This window comes from Haemorhous mexicanus, chromosome 3 (genome assembly GCF_027477595.1).
Source record: "Haemorhous mexicanus isolate bHaeMex1 chromosome 3, bHaeMex1.pri, whole genome shotgun sequence".
NCBI classification, from domain to species: domain Eukaryota; kingdom Metazoa; phylum Chordata; class Aves; order Passeriformes; family Fringillidae; genus Haemorhous; species Haemorhous mexicanus.
Window position 1 is genome coordinate 78,863,890 of NC_082343.1, and position 20,716 is coordinate 78,884,605.

Here is a 20,716-nt window from a genome sequence, read left to right on the forward strand (position 1 = left end):
GCATAGGTATATTTCGCTGCTGCTTCCAGTTTGCTTCCAGATTCATAGAGTTCTAGGACAATCCTAATAGCAGGTGTAGACCTAAAACTGAGTCAAGACTAGATCTTTTTAATGTACAGAGAACTCATATACAGTAAATGGGGAAGGAGAACTACCGTGCTTTCAAATAATACATGTTTTTATAACTTTCCAATAGTTTTCCCAATGAAAGTTCAATTCCTTCTACATACATCAGAATAATGGTGGCATAATACTCCTCCCTATAATAAATGGATACAGTCTTCTACATAAATTTCCAACCTACCAAATCACAAACTACCCCTTTTTTTGAAAATTTGTGTTTCAAAAACATCAAAAGACAAAAATCCTGTGGGAAAATTATACCTCATTCCATAACTTCTTTTGTCACTAAATAAAACCTTAAATCTCTTCAGTGCCTTTATAAGGAGCTTTGCTTCTCAGATGCATTAAACCCACCCACTTCCTCTCCATATACTATTGTCATCTCCTTTGAGGTTTGTTTCCTTGTTTGTCCTTTTCAAATGCTAGCATTTCTAAAAAGGATCTTTCAAAGACATTGTACTCAAGCCTTGATGGAAAAGAATCTTCTCATCGATAGAACTGCCCATGCCTCTTTCACTCTTTTTGAAAAGGAATCTAAAAAATAACAAATATTAGGCTACTAGAATGGACTTTTCTTCCAAGCACCTTTTTTGTTTCCCTCCACCAGTTTAAAAAGAGGATGATGTTCTCCCGGAAAGTGATTCCTCCCACTGAAGCTGACAGGAGTTCTGTTTTTAAAACAGGTGGAAGTAGACGTTGGTGTAGACTGGTTTGTACAGCTCAAGGATGTATTGTATAACTATACAACACAAGAAAGATTTATGCAAAGCTTCATGGGAAACAACAGGAAAATATTGATTTTTTTTTTTATAATTGAAAAATGGAAATAATTTCATGCATGTATACCACCCACTTTATTGTAGGTAAAAGCCCCAAACTTCCATGTATATTCTTGCAGTCCATAGGCTAGATTTGTAGCTCAGGTAAAGCAGTGTAAATCAAGAGTAATTTCATTAAGGTAATTAAGTTAGTATACAGGTATAAGCCCAGAAGAAGAGTGTGAAGATTGAAACTCTGTAATTGCATTTGTTTCTAGAACAGATAGAGCATCATCAATATTTAAAAGGACACTGTTCAATAAATTACTACCAAATGAAACACTGCAAAAAAAAAATTTACAAAATATAAATCAGTGTAAACCTCTTTAATTATAATTTTTATTTATTAAACTTTGCCTTAAAAATATAGAGGCTCAAAAACTATAACAACTAGCACAATCTGACATTGACATATCCCCAGCTCATAAAAAACTGAAGCCAAGAAAAGTCAAGAAAATTCCTTTAATAAATGAGTGAAAAGGCAAAGAATTAGAAAATTATTCTGGTTTTTTGCTTATCTAGATTATTAAAATCTCTTCAAGGTCTTAATATTAAAAAATTCATTTGACCAGGAAGTTTTGAAGTTTCAAGTAGGATTTATATAAACCTGGAGTGACTTTATACCCATCTTTGGATTCCTTGTAAGTTAACCGTAAAGGATTTAAGTGTCCAAGGTTAAAAATAAATGGATCAGGAAATAAACCTATAGAGAGAGTAAATGGTAAAAAAGAGATCACTAAAATAGCATGCTATTCCAAACTGCTGTTACTGAAATAGATGAGGATGTCTAATCAACCAGGGAGCACCAAATTATTTTCTGCAAAATGTTTAACTCTAATAAGTAGGATTGCTTGTTCAACATAAAAAGACAGTCCAGAACTTCTTTAGTCTAGAAAATAACTTTTCTTCCCAGTGAATTATGAGATTTATACTTCACACATTTTCTGCTTTTTACTTTCATTTATTTCTAAACTGATTGTGAATTCCTTATTTCTCAAGAAAATACTTAACAAGGAAACACATTATGAAAATTTATGGGATTTATCTCAAATTAATTAAACAATCAGAAATTTTATCGTTGCTTACTAAGATTTTTACCAGAATCTTAATAATTTCTGCAATATGCTTCAAAAATATCAGCCCAGTTTGGAATTCTAATGTTTGATATCATTAGATCATTGACTGGCAAATATTTTGAACCTCCCATTTTTTAAAGCCTCCCTCTTCTTGAATATTTGCTTTTCCCTGAGTAGTCATTGATACAATTTTATGTTACCCTTTTCTGTCCCTAGTTCATAAACTATTTCTCATTCTGTTTTAGATGAGTGATTCATTTCTAATAACTTTGCTATATAATAATAGATATTAGTTTTTATCTCTGTCAGATTCCAGATTAAGGGATCAAACTAAGGAGAAATTTTGGATTAAGGGATAAGTTCAGGACTAGTTACTTGAGCAATTAAATCAGCGAGTTAGCAAAATATGTGGATTTACTTGCTTTGGATCTTGGACTTATTTCAAGACTAAAGGTGAATGGGTCAAAGGAAGGGAAATATTATCTTTGTGTTTTCTTAACCCCTGGATTTATTAGAAAGAAAACCTGCCATTGGAGAAAATTTAAAGTAACATCATGACATTCTAATTTGCACCATCTGTTGATAATTGCCAATTCCCTAACATGTCAAATGTGAAAGGCTGAGGGGATGGAACTAAGATGGATATGCTTTGTGCATGCCAATCAGTTTTCTTTGTAACAGGGGGGAAACAACAGCATCTGAAAAAGAACCTGCTTCGGGATAATAACAAAAATAGCAGCATGAACTACTAAATTGTCACAAAACAAGGTGGAGAAAGGAACATCTGTCTCCCCATAATTTGTTACAGAAGCCACAGAATGTTTTTGTGCTTGTACTTTTCCTCAAGGATGATATTTAACAGAACACAGCCCATGAAAATAAGACATTACTTTTCTTAGTCCTGAAAATATTTCCTTGAGTATACAAGTTTAACTCTTCTCTTAAAGGATGTGCCTGGACAGCCAAGTATCTCTTCTTGGATCAGCATAACTGGAATTGATGCTATAAAGTTTGTACTTATAAATAAGACTTCCCTACTACCGATCTCTGCTGCTAAACAGATGGAGCCAGATGAATCAGTCAGGTAAAATTATACAGCTTTTAAGTGCAACAACAATATGAGGATCCCTGTAAATTCAGGTGTATTTGTTGTCTTCATCTTATTTTCTCAGGCTGTGAACAGACACTGAAGAGGTCTGTAATTCCAGATGTTACTTTTCCTCAGCTGGAGAGTACAGTATTCAAGCCCAGCAAGTGTAATAGCTCCCACAAATACTTCCTAATCTGTTTTAAATATAAATCATCTGAGTTATTCTGAAGAGTTCAAATAGGAAGCACCCCCATCCTTCTTTCAATTTGCACAATTGAGAGGGTAGGACCTCTGAAGAGTGAGCACCAAGGAGCATGTTTGGGCCATTCTGCTTGTAAGAACAAACTTTAATCTTCTCTCTGATCATCCTAATCCTATACTCTGAACAGCAGGAGCAGCTAGTATGACTACTAATGCTATTAAAAAAAAATCTTTTGAAGAACATTTTTTCCAGCCAAAAGTTTTGACATTTTCTAAAGGAACTCAAATTTAGTTCCCTTAAACAAGGGAGATAGTTCTTCGATATACCTGTGGCTTTTCTTAGTTTTTAAAAAATGGTGTATTAGACTTAAAAGAAAAGGAACATGCAGAATTTCCTTATTTTAAAAAAAAAAAGATTCTTTGGATCTTTTCTGTTCCCTGTGTTCATACATGTAAATTGTTCTTTCTATGTATGAACATATAAAAAGATTCTAGGTATATTGCAGAGAATTAGGCTGATGATATTAATATAGAAAAGAAAAATAAACTTATTTGCTAAAATTGGCTTTTATATTTCTGTATGATCAACAAAAGTTATAGGAAAAAGAAAATCTTTGATTCTCATGTATCTACTTTTCTTGTTCTATATCTGTAGGAGGAACTCTGTTTTAGAAAATCTTCACAACTGATATCATGTAAATATAGTAAGAAATGTGTAAACTAAAGAAAAATAATCATATTAGCAGCTAAAAAGAGTCTTTTACTGGGAAAGATATGAAAACGTTTCTCATATCTGAAGACAGGGAACATGAAAGCAACTACTGACAGCAGAAGGTGAAAGAAAATATATTGTTTCTGTTTACTTACTTACCCTTGGTAGAGTTGAAATTGTTTCAAGATGAAAGAGTTTTTGTTAGAATTGAACTTATTTAAATCTGTTTGCTCCGCTACTGCTCTTTTTATAGCATCTGTAACGTTAGTTTCCTCTTAAGTAACTGTTTGCTGATGCACAATAGACCACCAGCTAATCCCACAAAGAACAAAGAAAGATATTGTATAATCAATATTCAGGTAGAGATTTATTGATTCTCAGTTTTTTGTTCCTGCCATTGACTACAGCAACTGCACAACATCTGCAGCCAGACCACTAAAATTATGATAATCTCAGACTTAACCGGGGATGGGTTCATGCTATATTTAGAGAACAGACTTTCAGGAAGATGTCATGATGTTCTTCAAAATACTATAAACTCATTTATATGGGCACATTCTCCTCCTAATATCGTCACAAAATGAATGAGTAAGGAGGAATTTAAATTAAGGTCTTACATATTTTATTAATATAGATTGTGTCTATATTCTACCAAATACCAGATTTGGTATTTGGTAGACTTCTAGATGTCCACTTCTACCAAATACCAGATTTTTTTCCTACTAGAAAAACCTCATTGTTACATTTGTGGATTCCTCTCTGTCTCTCTGAAAACAGCAGTACTTACTTTATAAATGCAGGAGTTGGATGTTACACTATTCCACCAGCCAGTCACCCAATCAACATGAAGCTCAGAATGCTTCAATGATTTTGCATAAGTAGTTATAGTAGAAACTGTTTGGTTATTCACAAAAAAATCCCAATGATCATCTATTTCTTGTCTCTTATTCAATTTGCATTATAAATAGAGGTAAATGAAGAGTTTACTGTTAAGGTTCTCATACTTGAGTGTGCTACTGCTGAAAAAATAAAAGAATCAGAGAGTGAAACCAGCTAGTCCATAGCATTCAGGAACTTGAATGGAAAGAGTATCCAGATTTTATTTAAACCAAAGGAGAAAAATCATCTGAATCATGTAAGGAACCCAAAAGTGCAAGAAGACAAATCTTTCACTGTTCATGTTCCAAATCTAACTGTGTAAATAAGTAACATAGAGAAATATGGGAATGAAAACAGGCCAAATACAAACAGAAAATAGAATATATAGGTACAAACTGAAATTTAAAAAAAAGAAGAAACTGGGAAGGTTTACACTTCTGTGCTTCCTATTCATTGCTTGTGAGTCAAGCCATAGAAATTGCTTCAATCCCATAAATTAAAAGATTAAGAATAGAAGAATCAGTGGTAGTATGCAACAAGAGTAGGAAGATATCTATTTAAATTAATATTTTCTTCATTTTTCTTTGAATCTGATGATGATGGTGATTATGATGAAAACACTGGTAAGGTGATGAGTGTGTGAATAGTGGTTATTATCCATTATAATGGATATTACTGCAATTGGGATAGATCCAAAATATGAGGATCCTATAGTATTCAAAGTTGAGGAACAAAGCCTTTTTTTTTCCAGGATTCAGAGCAAAATGAAACATAGAATTACAGACTTCACAGCAAGATTTTGTAGTATTTTGTAGTATTTTTTTTTATTATTATTATTTCCTGGGTTGTTTCATATCAGTGGAGAATAGAAGATAAGGTGGGAAAAGGTGGGCAGAATGACAACCCATTAGTCTGATAAATAATAATATTCAAGGCTCCTTCTGAAAGGCATTTTGAAAGAAAGAAAAAGATATTGCCAGTCTAACCTGATAGAATGCATTGAAGAATGATTGATTTTCTAGATGGGAAAAGAGAACAGATCTTATCAGTCTGATACCACACAGGAATTGTTAGTTAAGAAGAGGAGAAAAAAGGGATTAATCTGGGAATTATAAAGTGGAGAAGGGACTAAAGGAGGGGTGACAATAGGAGTAAAGAACAGGAATGAGCTCAAGTAGAGGGAGGTTGCAACTGCAGTTCCTCAGTGATTGGTCTCTTGAGTGGTTTCGTTAATGTTTTTTTTAATAACCTTGAAAGGAATTTGATACTGAGTTAAATGAAATATGTAACTTGTTAGGAAAATTGGGATATCATTCAGAAAGAATTGGATGATCCTGAGTACTGGAAAAATAGGAGCAGAATGAAATTCAATAATAAGAAATATATGGTTGTGCATTTAGGAATTATTAATAACATTTTTTTTTAATAAATCAGAAATTCATTATTTGGAAACGACTGAGGAAGAAAATCTGTCTCTACATGTCACAGACAACTATGTACCATCACGACAGTATGACCATGAAAAAGAAAAATGTGATCCTACAAAGTGTCATTTGAAGTGTTTTCAGAGAATACAGACAGGAATCAATGACATTGTACAAGGCAAAAGTGAAATGTTGTGAAAAAATATTCTGATCAAATACAATCAAAAAAAGATGTATTGAAACTTGAATAGGTTGGAGAAAGGTGCATAAGATCAGGAGAAAACCTTCTCACAAAAAGAAACAAAATGTTATTGGGTATTTATTATTTTGGTCATAAAAAGGAAGGTCAAGAAGGACTTAAAACATATGCAAGGTGTGAACACCTAAAAAAACAAAATATTAACTCTTTAAGTGATAATGGTGATTTAAGATTTAAACAAAACAAAAGGCAATTAGCCAGGTCATGAATAGACATAGACAAGAACAGAGAATAAGATTTCTGACTTAAGAATAATGATTGATCTACAGAAAGAGCAAAACCCCAAAAAATCTGACTTATTTTGAAAGTTGAATTTGTTTAATTTATTAAAAGTATTATGTGTAATATCAGAAACTGAACTACACTTCAAAAATTAATTTTATCCTACTCCCACGTTCCTGTGTTTGCTGACTTACCAGTGAGACAGACTTATCACCAGCTAATGTAAATCAAAATGACAGATTTCAGCCCTTGGTCGTACTGCCAGAGGAAATTGCAAATCAACATCAGCAGCACATGGTATATACAACTTTTCATTGAACTAGATATTGCATGTCAATTGTAGTTGGAAATCTTTGTTCTGTTTGGATATTTCCAATTTTTATTAATCTAATTTTTAAAATACAAAGGCTTTTATTTGTCTACATTTAGTGTCATTTTGCTATTGTATGTCCCTTCCAATTTTTAAAAGGTAGGTGTATAGGGTAGGTGAGTTACTGGCATGATTGCAGGTGTGACAAGTCTGTCACAACATACTGTTTCAGGACTTTCCAGGCACTCCAGTTAGAGCTATGTATGACACTTTGGGAAGGTAGGAACCATCTGTTTCTAATGGGATAAAGCTTCTGTTTCTAACCCTTCAGGGCTGCAAGATATTGAACTTACAGTCCTTTTTACATTTAAGGCAGAGTGCATTTAGAGAGGAAGTGTGGGAGAAAGACAGAAACAATTCTCTGGCAGTTATTGCTTGAAGTGACTGAGTTCAAGAATGGCAGAAATAATCAATGAAGAAAGGATACAATGCAGGAGAGAATAAAACATCATATTAGCCTAATATATTACAGTCCTCCAAAATCAGGACATAGATAACTCATGACATGTTTATCACTCATAGAGCTGATTTAACAGTCTATTCAGTAGAAGAAAACTGTTTTTCAATTTTGTGAATTCATGGGGATAGTGTGACAAAACATTCAGATATCTGTAGGTAGTTAGATCATGAGTACTGAAAAAGATAAGCTTAACTGAGTAAAATTTTCAAAGGGAAAAGCTGACTGTGTAAAAAACCAGTAGGATCTCTATTAACTAGGGAATGAAATTAAGTGAGTCAAAACAAAAAGGTAAAGCAAAGCAATGTATAATGCTATTCCCCTCTATTGATGCTTCAGTACAAACAGAAGAGGAATCCAGCTGCCCAACAGAGCTGATGAAGGACTTCTTCTCTAAAAAATTTGATGAATTGGTTCTTGCTGGGGGATGTTTTGGAGCAACCTGAATTCCCTGCATGCACAGTGGTGTGAGTTGGTGTCTCTTGGAGCGGGATATGCTGTATGCTTCACTTCAGATCCTGCAGCAGGTGAGAGAGCTTTTGCTGGCAATGTTCTACATACTACTAATATTCTATATTGGCAACATACAGACAAAAAGATGCCTCCTTCCATCATGTCATCCTGAAATTAGGATTTATGTCTCCTCACCTATTTTCCTCAGAATTCAGGGACAAACGGGCAATGTGAATTGCCGTCATCATTTGTGATCCCTCTTGCTCACAGCTGCCTTTGCCAAAGCACTGGCCCTTTATACCAAAATTTAGCAGTAAGGGCAGCCTTAAAAGATGAAGCAGAACACCAGTCTCAGAGTAGGGACAATGATTTCATTTTAATCTAGTTCCTTTCTTACCAGATAGATACCAGTCTTCTTTTGCTCTTGCCCCATGACTTTTAGCTGCTCGATTGTAAACAAGCTGAGTGTTGCAAAACGCCACAGACCTGAGAGTTTGGGCACTTTGTCAGTGTGTAACTGTTCAGTCCCCTCTTGCTGAGAAGCTTAGGACCTGGAACAGGATTCTACCACTAGTCTACATCAATCCTTTACAGAAGAAAAAAATAAATTCCAATCAACAGACAGAATGCCAGAGTACGCTAAATATAATCTCATAGTTCATATTTGTCAAGCTTCTCTAAAGTCTTTGACAGAGTTCGGGTGTCTATTTGCACTGCCTGGTGTGAATGCAATTCATCTGTCTGGGCAATTAAAATTAAGCACCCGGGGGGCTTTAATCTAAGAATGAAAATACTGTGTTTAAATGCCTTAGGAATTACACTATTTCAAAAAGTACAAGAGTATTGGATTTCTTTTAGGTACTATGATGGATTTAAGGCAGAGTGTATCTCACCATGAATTCCTAGACTTGGATTTTCAAAAAAAACTGCAAAAAGGTACACACTAAGAATAGATTTTAAAAGTAGGTTGACAGGTTGCATGTTTCTTGCATATTAATGAAGTCCTGTAAATAAGCTTTATTCACTATATAAATAACAGAATCTTATTTAACATAATTTTCTGTTTTATTAAGAAAAATATAATATTGTGTATCCTTATTTCTGTACACATACATATGAATAATAATACACTTTTACAACACAAGTTTAAGAGCCAAATGACCTATATAGTTTATTTACTATGCAGTTAAGAGAAATCCACTTTAATAACTTCTATTTTTAAATACAAGGCAACAAGGAATAGATTAATGGGGACTAATACTATGAAAAGAAAATTAACGATACATGTGGAGATAATACTTCACAGCACAAGCCAGTAGGGGACTATTCTGAATTAGAAGCCTGAGTTCTGTGAAGGCTCAATGATGCAAGTGAATGCAGTATAATATTAGCAGATAGTTACAGTTTGCAGAACTGTGGAAATTCTGATTTCTAGTAGGATGTTATAAACAGATATTGGAAAGCTCACCCAAACACTTTTGGTCCTGCTGCAACCCCTGAGATAATCATCTTCCCCAAACATCAAAACAATAATATGAAAGGTTACAAGAACAACAAAATTGTTTGAAAAGTGGAATTCCTGCACTAAATGAAATTAAAAGAGCCTATTCTAGTAGGTCCCAACCTTGTAAAGAGTTCACATTCCTATGTTTAGCTGTGTGAATAGTCATATTGATTTCATATTCAAAACTCTTCATGGGATTAAGGTTTAAATTGGGGTCAGATGTCTCTGGTCACTTCTATTGCCCTTCTTGAACCCCAAGGTAATACTCACATGCTCAAAATTAGAAGTTTGCAAGGTCAGGGTCTCAGTCTGGACACAACGAAAGTAAAAGCAGATACAATAGAGAAGTAATTTTGCATGGTACAATGATTAAAAAAAATGAAACAAAAAAAGCTTCTTTTTTTATCCAGTTATGAAGGTGCTTACAATGAGTTTCATACAAATCTTGGTGAATAGTCCCTCAAGAACATATTTCCTGACACCAGTTTGGATTCTGTCTCATAAGATTTAGAAAAGGAAATAGGGATAGGCTTGTAGCAGAGATTTGCATGCTAGTCTTCAGGCATATGACTACTTAATAAGTTTAATAACTCCAAATTCTATGCGGTAGATGAAGATGTATATGTTTCACATGTCCAAAGTAATCAGGGCACCTAAAAGAGGACACAAAGCCAAAATGAAGTGGCTAGATCTCTGGCAGCCTGAACTACTCTAATTGCTTTTCTTGCTTTTTTCTACACTGTTGGGTAGGATTTTGAGTTCTCTCCTTACCCCAGCTCTGGTGTTGCTCCTTTCTTGGCCTTATGAAGGTCCTTCAGTGCATTGATCAGTCACTTTTATTGTCTGATTTGCTGTAGATACATTGAGTTGAGGTCGTGCAAGAAAGTATCCAACAAGTACCAGAACCTTTTGAAGGAAATCATAGGAATGTCTGACCACGTGGAAGAAAATGGAGCACACAATTTTCCAGTTATGGACTTGGAATATCACAAGACTCTTGAAGAGCTCGGTTTCATCAGAAACTCCGAAAAGATATATTCACCAAAGACATAAGAATCACTATTGCTGATATCTGTTCAGCTTTCAGAATATCCACAGGTCTTGGATTAAGCATTAGTACTAAGATTGGTGTCTTTAATTTAGATGTTTTCTATCCTCTGCCTTTATCTCACCTAAAGGACTCACAGTACAGCAAAGAATATATATAATTCCCACTCCCTGCTTTCCCTTTCCCTTGCTCCTTTACTAAAGCAGTATAAACAATCATCTACTATGCAAATTGAAACCACCTGGTTAAAGAGGGGGGAACACATTTCTATCTGATGGAGCTGTTTCACTATTTCTGGATCATTTATACTCCCTCGAGATGGGGGTGATCCCACATTCAAGGTGAGTGCTCTAACTGGCAGGCTGGAAAATTGTTCTGCTCTACCTCTGGCTCCTCTGTTATTCAATTATTTCCTGGTAAATGAGACAGAAGAGGCTGAGAAATTCCCATTCTGGAATACCTTATCAGTGGTACCCCCAGGCAGCTTGGGTTCAGTCAGAAAAAAATTCAAAATTTAGCTCCCTTACATATCATCAACTACTGAATTGCCCCTTCAATGTTACAGCAGCTTTGCCTTTCTTACAGTCTGGCTACACTGTGTGTCTAGCCAGGTAAAACTGTTCTGGAAATACTTGTTTTATTAATCAAGCTGAGATTTAAGCAGGATCTTGGCACCTCACTCTTTAAAGCTAACAGAATTAAACTATTGTGCATGACAGGATTAAATGGCTAGGAGAACTTCACTAATGGGAATTTAGGTGCTCAAGGGCTTTAACATTGGCTCCTGCACTAAGTCATGAGGTGGAGGGCTGTGAAACACAGTAGTGCTATAGAGAAAGGTGTGCTTTACCACTCAGAAATGAAATCCTTGTAGTGTGCATGAACGTTTCTTCTGGAGAGCAACCCCTTGTCTCAGGAATATAATTATTAAAACACAATATTTGTCAAATTATATTTAATAATTTAATAGATATGACAGGTTTGACTGAGTTCAGCTTGCAATTTTCTCTATCTGGTATACATACAAGAACTACTTCAATGGCTCAGACTATAACACAATCACTGATCCATACTTACAGAGAAAATTTCTTTGTGTGTGTGGCAATTCAGAATCATTGGGGTTACTTTCTCTTTCCCTGTGTAGTTTTACAGAAAGTTCTACTGTGTTTTTTCTGTTATACTTTTGAAATCAGTATCCTCATGTGGATGCATTACTTTCCCTAGTATGAGCTAACAAAGAAACAGGCAAAGAAATTGTAAGTTATGCTTTAAAAATGAACTGAGAATTTAAGGACATAGTCAGCAGACTTGGATTTTGGTAAGGTGCTTGTCTATTCATTTTATTGACATTCAAATAAAGACCAAATACATGTAATGGAGGAACAAAGATTTCTGGAGACCTCATGAAAAGTAAACACAGAAGTCATGTAAACACTTTCAAAAATCTCACTGCACAGATGGGATTCCTTCCTCTTAGTGCAGCTATGTAAGAGCTAGTCTAGTCTAAGAAATCTTTCAAGTCTCCTTTTCTAATCATTGAAGAGCAAGAAGGCAACTTTTCTCATTTCTAAGTCTCCATGGAAGGGGAGGAGAATTCCAAGAAGTCTAATTTTTATCTGATCTCTCTTAGATAAGACCTACATTTAACTGTCTATAACACTCAATTCTTGTCAAGATTAAGAGGATGGATGTTTTCCGACTTGTTAAAAACTAATGACCAAAACTCAAATGTGTTTAATTCACTTCTACTTCATTCCTCAGTCCAGACTCCCACTAGTACAGACTCCTGACACACTGGCCACTGCTAAATCACTCAAAAGTTTGTCAAATTTAGGATGATTATTGTAGGAAGTGGAGAGTCCACACTTTTTAAAAATTCAAAGATGCTTAGGCTGACATTTCTAATTTTCTCTGGGTTTTTTTACCAATGTATAACAAGGTCTATAGTGTATATAGTGTAAGACAACATTTAAAAGTAAAAAAAAGTTGACATTGGTTTACATTAATGTATTATTTTACATTTAAGAAAACTGTATATATGATGTATATATATTGCTAACTTTTTGCTATGTTTTAAAAATGTATTTTTCTCTTCCAAATTTTTTAGCCCAAGGCAAAATAACAGCCTACATATACAGACTGATAATCAAAAATATTTACAGGTGCTCCTTATCATATTCATGCATTGGTTAAAAGCTTCCTTTAAAGCATTTCTAAAGCTTTGTAACCAGTGCAAATACTTAGTAATAAGTATTTTTGTATAACACAAAACATTTTCTGGCACTTTGTAATAGCTTTTTCCATCTGTATTTCCTTTGTGCTCACAGCTTCACAGCACTGTTATTTGTGTATATGGTTGTATCTGAATCTGGATGCAGCTGTGTGCAGGATTCAGCTGACGGTAGCACAAAACGTATCCTTTCCAGATTCAGCTGTGAGAGAAAGAAGCTCAGATTTCTTTAGCAGCTTCCCCAGCCCAAGTCAAAAGAGACTTGGATGCAGTCAATGAGGTGACTTTGCATTCCTTATGGTCTAAATAATATATTTAGCATAGGACTGAAAATCTGTATGAGCTGAGCCACTGGAATCAGGTAGCAGAGGATCCAGGAATGAGAAAATCTGGGGATAAAAATTAATGCTATCTGTCTGTTTCAGGTATGTTCATTTAGTTCATGTGGAAGCAAAGCAGCTCCATCCTTTTTGCTATTTTTAACATGATTTTGAGCAACCTCATGGATGCCTACACTTGTGTTATATTCATATTTCTTATTTACAGTCTCAGCAAACCTTAAATAAGATCAGACTTTGTTCCTTATAGAAAACCCTGATCTGACCTGGAAAAAAAAAATCAAAAAAGAAAAAAAAAAAAACTTTCTTTTTATCCATGAATGTTATTTATTATTATTGCTATTTCCTGTCAAATCCCATCTTGCTGGTTTCTTTCATCCTGACTGAGTTTCCTTCCCACCCTTGCTGAACTGCCTGCTGGCTGCCTATCACAGGCAGGCTGAAACACCTGGGTGCTCGTCCTGCACAGCTGTACACATGCCACTGCCCAGCCGTCTGCAGAGCAGCCCATATGGCCATTTCTGCCGTGGAGTGGGCTGACAGGCAGCTCCATCCGAGAGGGAATGTTATTCTATAATTAGAAAACATTGCATTAGGATTGGTTACAATAAGAGCACTTTCAAGCCTCTGCCCAAAGCCCAACCTTTATCCCAAGTTCAAGTATATTTTCTTTACTGGTTTGTTTGTAGGGAGGGGTTTTGTTTATTTTTTCAGTTTCTGTACCTTCCCCTGCCATCTGTGAGCCAAAGTGCTGGAATGCCATTAGAGTGGCTGTTTTTGCCATGTTTAATCTGAGTCTGCAAATAAAATACATTGAAAATTCCATTTCAGAATTTACTTTGGTGAGTTTAATTCTAGTCCAGCCCAGATAATAGGTAGGGATGCTGTTGTCTGAAGAGTCAAGAAAAATAAAATTTAACATCAGTAATATGAGCAGTTTAGACTGCTCAGAAAAAACATCAGGTATGAGACAATGGCTTAACACCGAATTTAATACTCTTACAAGTTTGTGCAGTCTTCCCCTTTTGCCATTTTGTGTACAATATAAACTACAGTATGGAACTATAAACACTATCAGAGACACTTAGGGATATGGTGTGAAGAAAGGGACTGTGATATTGAGAGAAAGAAGGGAGAGAAAATCTCAGCTGATGTAGATATGCACAGCTTCAAAAGGGTTACGATGATGTTTTCAGTCAGATAAATTAAGCTTGTACTTCCTACAAATGTTCACATTGCTGAATTATATTTTTCCTCACTTCCTCCTCTTGTTGTCTTCCTAACTTTTCACCATTGATTTACCACATAAGGATTGCAATTTGACTGTTTATTATATTAGAGGCAGCACAATATTTTTTAACCTACATAGTCATGGGCACAAGAAGGTTTCTCATCAAAAGAGAGCTGCAAGCAATGTTTTCCCCTCCTCCAGCTCAATTAAGAAACAACATGTTTTTCCTCTCAGTGCTTGCCTTTTATCTATTCCTCTTCTCATGTTTCTCTGTTATTTTTTCTCCTTCATGGCATAGCAGTGGTACTGAATGCTGATGAGATAATGCTGATGAGATAATACTAAGTTTAACCCCATGGACTCCTTTCCCTAATTTCTTCAAGAACTAAAAATATGACCTGAGATTTTGGAGGTTCCCTGGTAGTGCACTGAGCTGGTACAGATGTCACAACATTCCCACTTTCTCCAGGACCACTGAATATAGAATAGTTCCTGGAGACAGAAGAGAGGCATTTGGGAAGCAACATACTCTGTCAAAAGAAACTGCTGGATGTTGTTTGACTTTTTGATGGCTTCTTATTTGGTTTTCTCTTTAAAAAAAAGTGAGAATTTTTTCCCAGACAATCATTATTCCATTCAAATTCTTTCTATCACCATTTTACACACAAAAAATAAATGAGAGCCTGTATCAGAAAATATTGTATTACTTATTTTTATGAACATCACTTTTTATACCCATTGGGACTACAGAGAAATGTCCTAGATCTGAATTTGTTTAGATTTTATAATATTAAAATGTGGATATTTGAAAAGTGGTAAATATAATGGAATTTTTTCCTTTTTTTACAACAAAATAAAAATGACAGAGTACTTGCTTAGCTGCTGATACTGCAAGTAATATATTTTGTAAGCATTCCGATTTGGTGATATTATTTAATTTAGAAGTTCTACTTTAATTATGTTTATGAAAATTTGAAAGTTGATAGAGTGAAAGAATTCCTTTCATGTTATGGATAAGTACATTAATTCCAATTGAATGTTTTTGCTATTATAATACATACACTTTCTGCAATGTCTGCTATAAACTATAGTTTTCTGCATGCCATTTAAATTTACATATTAATTTCAAAAGACCGTTGATTAAAACACACATAATAATAAATGAAAAGTTTAGGGAGGCTTTTTTAGCTTCTTGCAGAAGAGTGAAAAATGCTCTTTTGAATTGTGATGTTTTCTTCATTTTCTAACAAGGATTGTATGGAAATTAATGTGTGTTATCAAAATTTTCATGTACAGGAGGAAAGAAAGAAAGATGGGGTAATTTGAATTGTCAAGATAATATGAAACTGAGGTTTTAGTCTTCATTGAAAATTATCTGAGGAGTATGGTTTCTAATTTTTCTTTTTATCTTTATTTTTTTAAGATTACTGAAATACAGATCAAGGAGAAGCATAGGTAAAATTATTGGAAATGTTTCAAAGGTGGAAAAACACCACCAAACCACCACATCAAAATACTTTTTTCCCAGGCTCTCAGAGTCTCTTACCATTCTACTTTGTTTTATTTGCTCAAAAATGTCTGCAAATATGAACTCTTGCAGCTTTTAGACATGTTTCTAGTGCTATATATCATAACTAACTTTGTGAATTTGCTTGCAAGTTCCCAAATCACCGAGCTAAAAAAGTATATCAGAACATAGAAGAAGAGCAAATTAAATTTGTAAGTTGTAATCCTGCTGGATACATTGGTTATCTGAATGTCCCTTAAAAGCATTATTGTACCAGATAACCATCATCTGGTAGGAAGTTACACCATTGAACATACTGCTACAGCCTTCCAAGTTTTCTTAGTCATTATTGTAGAAAATCCTTCTGACCCTCCTTACATTGTATCTCAATTTATGGAAACATTTGTTAAAAGAAAAAATATGTAGAAATAATTATTTGTTTATGGGGACCCAGTCATTTTTCAGCGTTCTTTCTGGGAGCAGTGGGAACACTGCACTTGCTGAGGAGTCTCACTCTTCACAGCAGGTCTTATTGCCAGGTAGAAACCACCATCCTAACTAATGACACAGGATATTGTTTTCAGATTCACTGATGACAGATTGAAATCTAATGGTCTGCAGGGGATAATGTGTAAAAAAACCCCTGGATACATAGCAAAACTTCGTGTAGATAGTGACAGCCATTGTGTCAGCAAGGGAGACAGGAAGAGAGGCCTTCAATACCAAAATATGTATATGTATATATAAATATATATATATATATATATATATACACACACACACACATATATATAAATTTCTTTTTAAAACTACAAACAGACAAGGTCCTTTCTAACAATACTAACAGTGTATGATAATGCAAATTCTGACACCACTGTATAATTAATTTATGTTGTACAGATGTTAGAGAAACTCAACCAGCCATATAGAAATAATGGATCTTTAGAGAATGGAACAAGTAATTGTCGTTGTATTTGCCAGTGAAAGCCTACAGAAACAGTTATTTTTTAGAATGAATTTAAACTTTCAGTTTTAAAAAGAGGACGCCTGGCACCTAATAATTAGCAAACCAGAATCTATGCACCAAATTATTATAATGTACATATTCATTTCATTAGATTCACACCACCGTGTGGTGTAAAGCGGGAATAATTAAACACCAGATGGTGGTGCAAACTCCAATAGGGAGAGCTCATGCATAATGCATGAGAATGGGATTTACTGTTGTTTTTATCCATTTGGAGCCATTATGCTACTCTTGGACCCCAAACAATGTCTCAGAGAAAAAGATCTCTCTGTATTAAGCATTCCTCTATACCGAACAATTTGTTCATTTGCCTTGTCATATCCTCATCAGTTATCTTCCTGCTCAACTTCCAGAATTTCCGAGAACACATTATTTTCTGGCAGCACTCACAAAACTCCTGAGCTTTTCCATCATGCAGAAGCACCCGCGCTTACGGGATATCATTTTATGTTTCTGCCAGCAGTATAAAGTTTAAGATTAGGACCTTTGGAAATTGAATCTGATTTTTAATGATTGTAGTGTCACATTTCCAGCCTGAAATACTTTTAAAATGTCATTAACTGATGTACCATTAATCATTTAGAATTTTTTGACCATTAAAATATCTTTTTTTTTTCATTAAAGAAGTAATGAATATGAAAGTGAAGTGGAGACAGGATATATAGTATATTAATGGCTGGCATGGAGAGCAGATTATTATGTCTAATTCTCCTTCAGTCATGACACTCTCACTTAGGTGTTTATACTGCTCCTGAGTAAAACATTGGCAGTGAGAAAAAGCAAATGAGCAGTTCACCCCCTAATCAGTCCTGGTAAAGGAAAACAAGGAAGTTAGCATCTGACCACTACCAACTGAGTCAAAATCAGGAAGGTTAGAAATCAAGGTATACTTTTTTAACTTCTGCGTGAGAAAACATATTCTTGATAAATATTTTTGGTGCCTGCAACGTTCACAGATGTCATCATCCCCCCCACAACAGAACTTCACTTTGCTCATTCTGTGCTAATGAATGAAAGACATGGGACCTACAGCTGTTTAGTCTTGCTGAATCTGAAAGTTCCCCTTACCTTCCAGTACCCTGTCTGTCTGTCTGTCCAGAAAATGGGAATCAGGATGCCAGAAGTCCAGCTGTTTCACAGATATAGCAGCTACATTCAATGACAACAATTCTGCTGTTATTTTTTTCTCAGCAAACCTTGTGAAAGATGTGTGCCTTCCAGCACCTCTTTGAAATATGAGTAGCTCCATTCCTGGATGACACAGCACACACCCAGAAAATATATAGCAGAGAAATAGGGATACAAATAGGGATACAAATGTCTTTTTTAAGACATTTGTTGTCAGTCAGCTCAAGAGTAGATGAAGCTCTACTTCCTGAGGGGAAGAGAGGTGGAAACATTGTTACAGCTGCTTCCTTTAACAGAGGATGGGATACTATGGCTCCCATAGCCCCAAAGGGAAAATTATCAGAAAATAATTTCTAACTGGCATCAAGTAGCTTTACACATGTGACTAAATACATAGTGTACATGATAGTAAGTGAAACAGCAAACCTCTCTTGCCACTGGCTTTAATTGTCTGAAGCCCCCAGAAATATTCACAGGACAAGTTACTGGAGTTAGAAATTTTTTCTCAGATTATCTCATAAGCCTGTGCCTCGCTGTGACTCATCCTCTCACTGGCCCTGCTGCAAAGTAGGACCATCCAGAGTGAGGGTAATTCAGGACAGAAAATTTTACTTTTTGGTCCTTCTGCACTGGAATAACCCGTGACACAATGGGAAAGCACCATGACCCCGCAAACATTGAAACAGTTTTCCAAAGCGACTTGGGTTTCCCTGTAGGGTTAGGATTCAAGCTGCTAGCTCCATTTTGCTAAAACCAGCTAGTGAAATCACAATGAGGTCACAAACCATCTACCAAAGAAGAGCTTATTAGTTTTAATTCACCACTTCAGCTCCACCTCTTCAGGACACACAGCTTGTCCTTGCTTTAGTGGGGGTGAAACATCTTTTCCTTTGCTCTCTCTGGATCCCAGTCTGAGTCCTGCAAGGCTCCATGATCATCACTGCCAAGCGCCTCAGTGATTTAGCAGCAAAGTCATTTCTCCCAAAGATTGTTTTTCATTTGGATGGGGTTTAAACAAACTGAGCTTATGTCCACAGTAACAATATTTTACCTTAGTACTACACTGGCAAAGAGCTCCTGCATGGATGCATCTGTACCAGCCAAATAAGCCCTGTACAAGTACTGAAAAACATCCACAAGCTGTGCTGCTGGTGTAAGCACAGGTGCCCTAGGAGCATTAGAGATTTCTGCTGTCACAGCTCTACCAGCCCTTGGTTTTGCCCTGACTGCAGTACACAGCTATACTGTCAAGGATCTGCATTATGGACTTAGAGAAGCATGCTGACAGAGTAATATTCATTGTTAGGATTATCACTTTTTTCATAGTCCTGGGTTTTGAGTCAGTTGGAATCTTTATTTTTTTAAATTAAATTCCTTTCCTCAGAAGAGTTTTATGAAAGTTGAATCATTTTAGTGAAGCCTAAAGCAAAACAAAATATACAGACCCTATAGAATAAAATATAACCAGAAAATCTTGATTAAAAATTTTCTCTGAGAAGGTTTTTTGATGGAAATTGTAAGTTCTGTAGTGCCAAAGTTTCTGAAGGGATTAAGCAAAATAAAAAATTTTGTCTCATGAAAATCTAAATTTGGTTATTTCATTACATTAAGTAGTCTCCTATTCAACTTCCAACTGCTTCAGAAGGTTTAATTTCTGATTAATGACCTATTTGTTTTAGGGCTTATGGAAAGTCCGGTTGAAGTCACTGTGCTCTCTTTAGCAGTGCACTCGTTTGAAGACTGTAACCTCTTCAGTAAAGTGCAACCTTTATATCACAAGTTTAAGGCTTTAGGCTCTAGAGATTATACTAGACCCCTGAGGATTATAACTCAATAATTCCCACAGTCCACTGTCACAAAGATCTAGAGAAAACACTGTTTTCTCTTGGGTTAGCCTTAAACATTTTTTAAGAAAGCTGAATGTATTGAAATAACACACTTTGTGAGTGAAGTTTGCTTGTGCTCAGGGTCCAAAAATAATACTGTCACAGTTGTGATAAGCTTTGTACTTTGTAGCACTCCCTGAGCTCAAGCACAAGCACTGCAGCCACAGTGAGGGGCGTGGTGCTGGCTCTCAGTGCAGCAGGGTGAGCATATCTCTGTTTGAAAGCCCATAGGGATGAATTCCAAAGTCAACATCCCTCACCAAACATGGCACAACAGCTTTCTACTGCAGTTTTGTGTGCACAATTTGCCTGCATTTTGCCTACATGATGTGGGATTCACGTTCTCTGAACCTGAGAGAAGCAGTGAGAGAAGCAGAGAAAAGGATGATCAAAGCAATTCTTATCTCATTTTCTGCTCCTGTGTTGTTCCAAAGTAGAATGCAATATGGAGATTGTTTACCCAAAGTGATGGTGTTTTGTTTCCTTGGCCTATCAGGGCCAAGCAAGTGTGCAGACTGTCGGTCAGCAGGCAGTCACAAGATTCTGTTCTGTTGAGTTGAGAGCTTGTGCAGTTTTGGTTTATATGTAGTGTAACATAGTGTAATATAGTATAGAATAATATAGTATAATAAAGTAATTAATTAGCCTTCTGATATAATAGCGTCCTCCTTATAATTTCTCCCTGTTCGGGAGCACCCTGATAATCCAATATACATGGAAGCTTTCCAGCTCT

General features: G+C 35.4%; 1 long non-coding RNA gene across 1 annotated transcript in view; it reads right to left on the reverse strand.

Annotated features, from left to right (window-relative positions):
• The window catches only part of LOC132325826 (uncharacterized), a 33,503-nt gene extending 15,328 nt beyond the window's left edge, over positions 1-18,175 (reverse strand). Inside the window, exon 1 of the long non-coding RNA XR_009486034.1 lies at positions 18,038-18,175. This is a non-coding gene — a long non-coding RNA (uncharacterized LOC132325826). The remainder of the gene's footprint in view (positions 1-18,037) is intronic.
• Between the last annotated feature and the right edge of the window lie 2,541 nt (positions 18,176-20,716).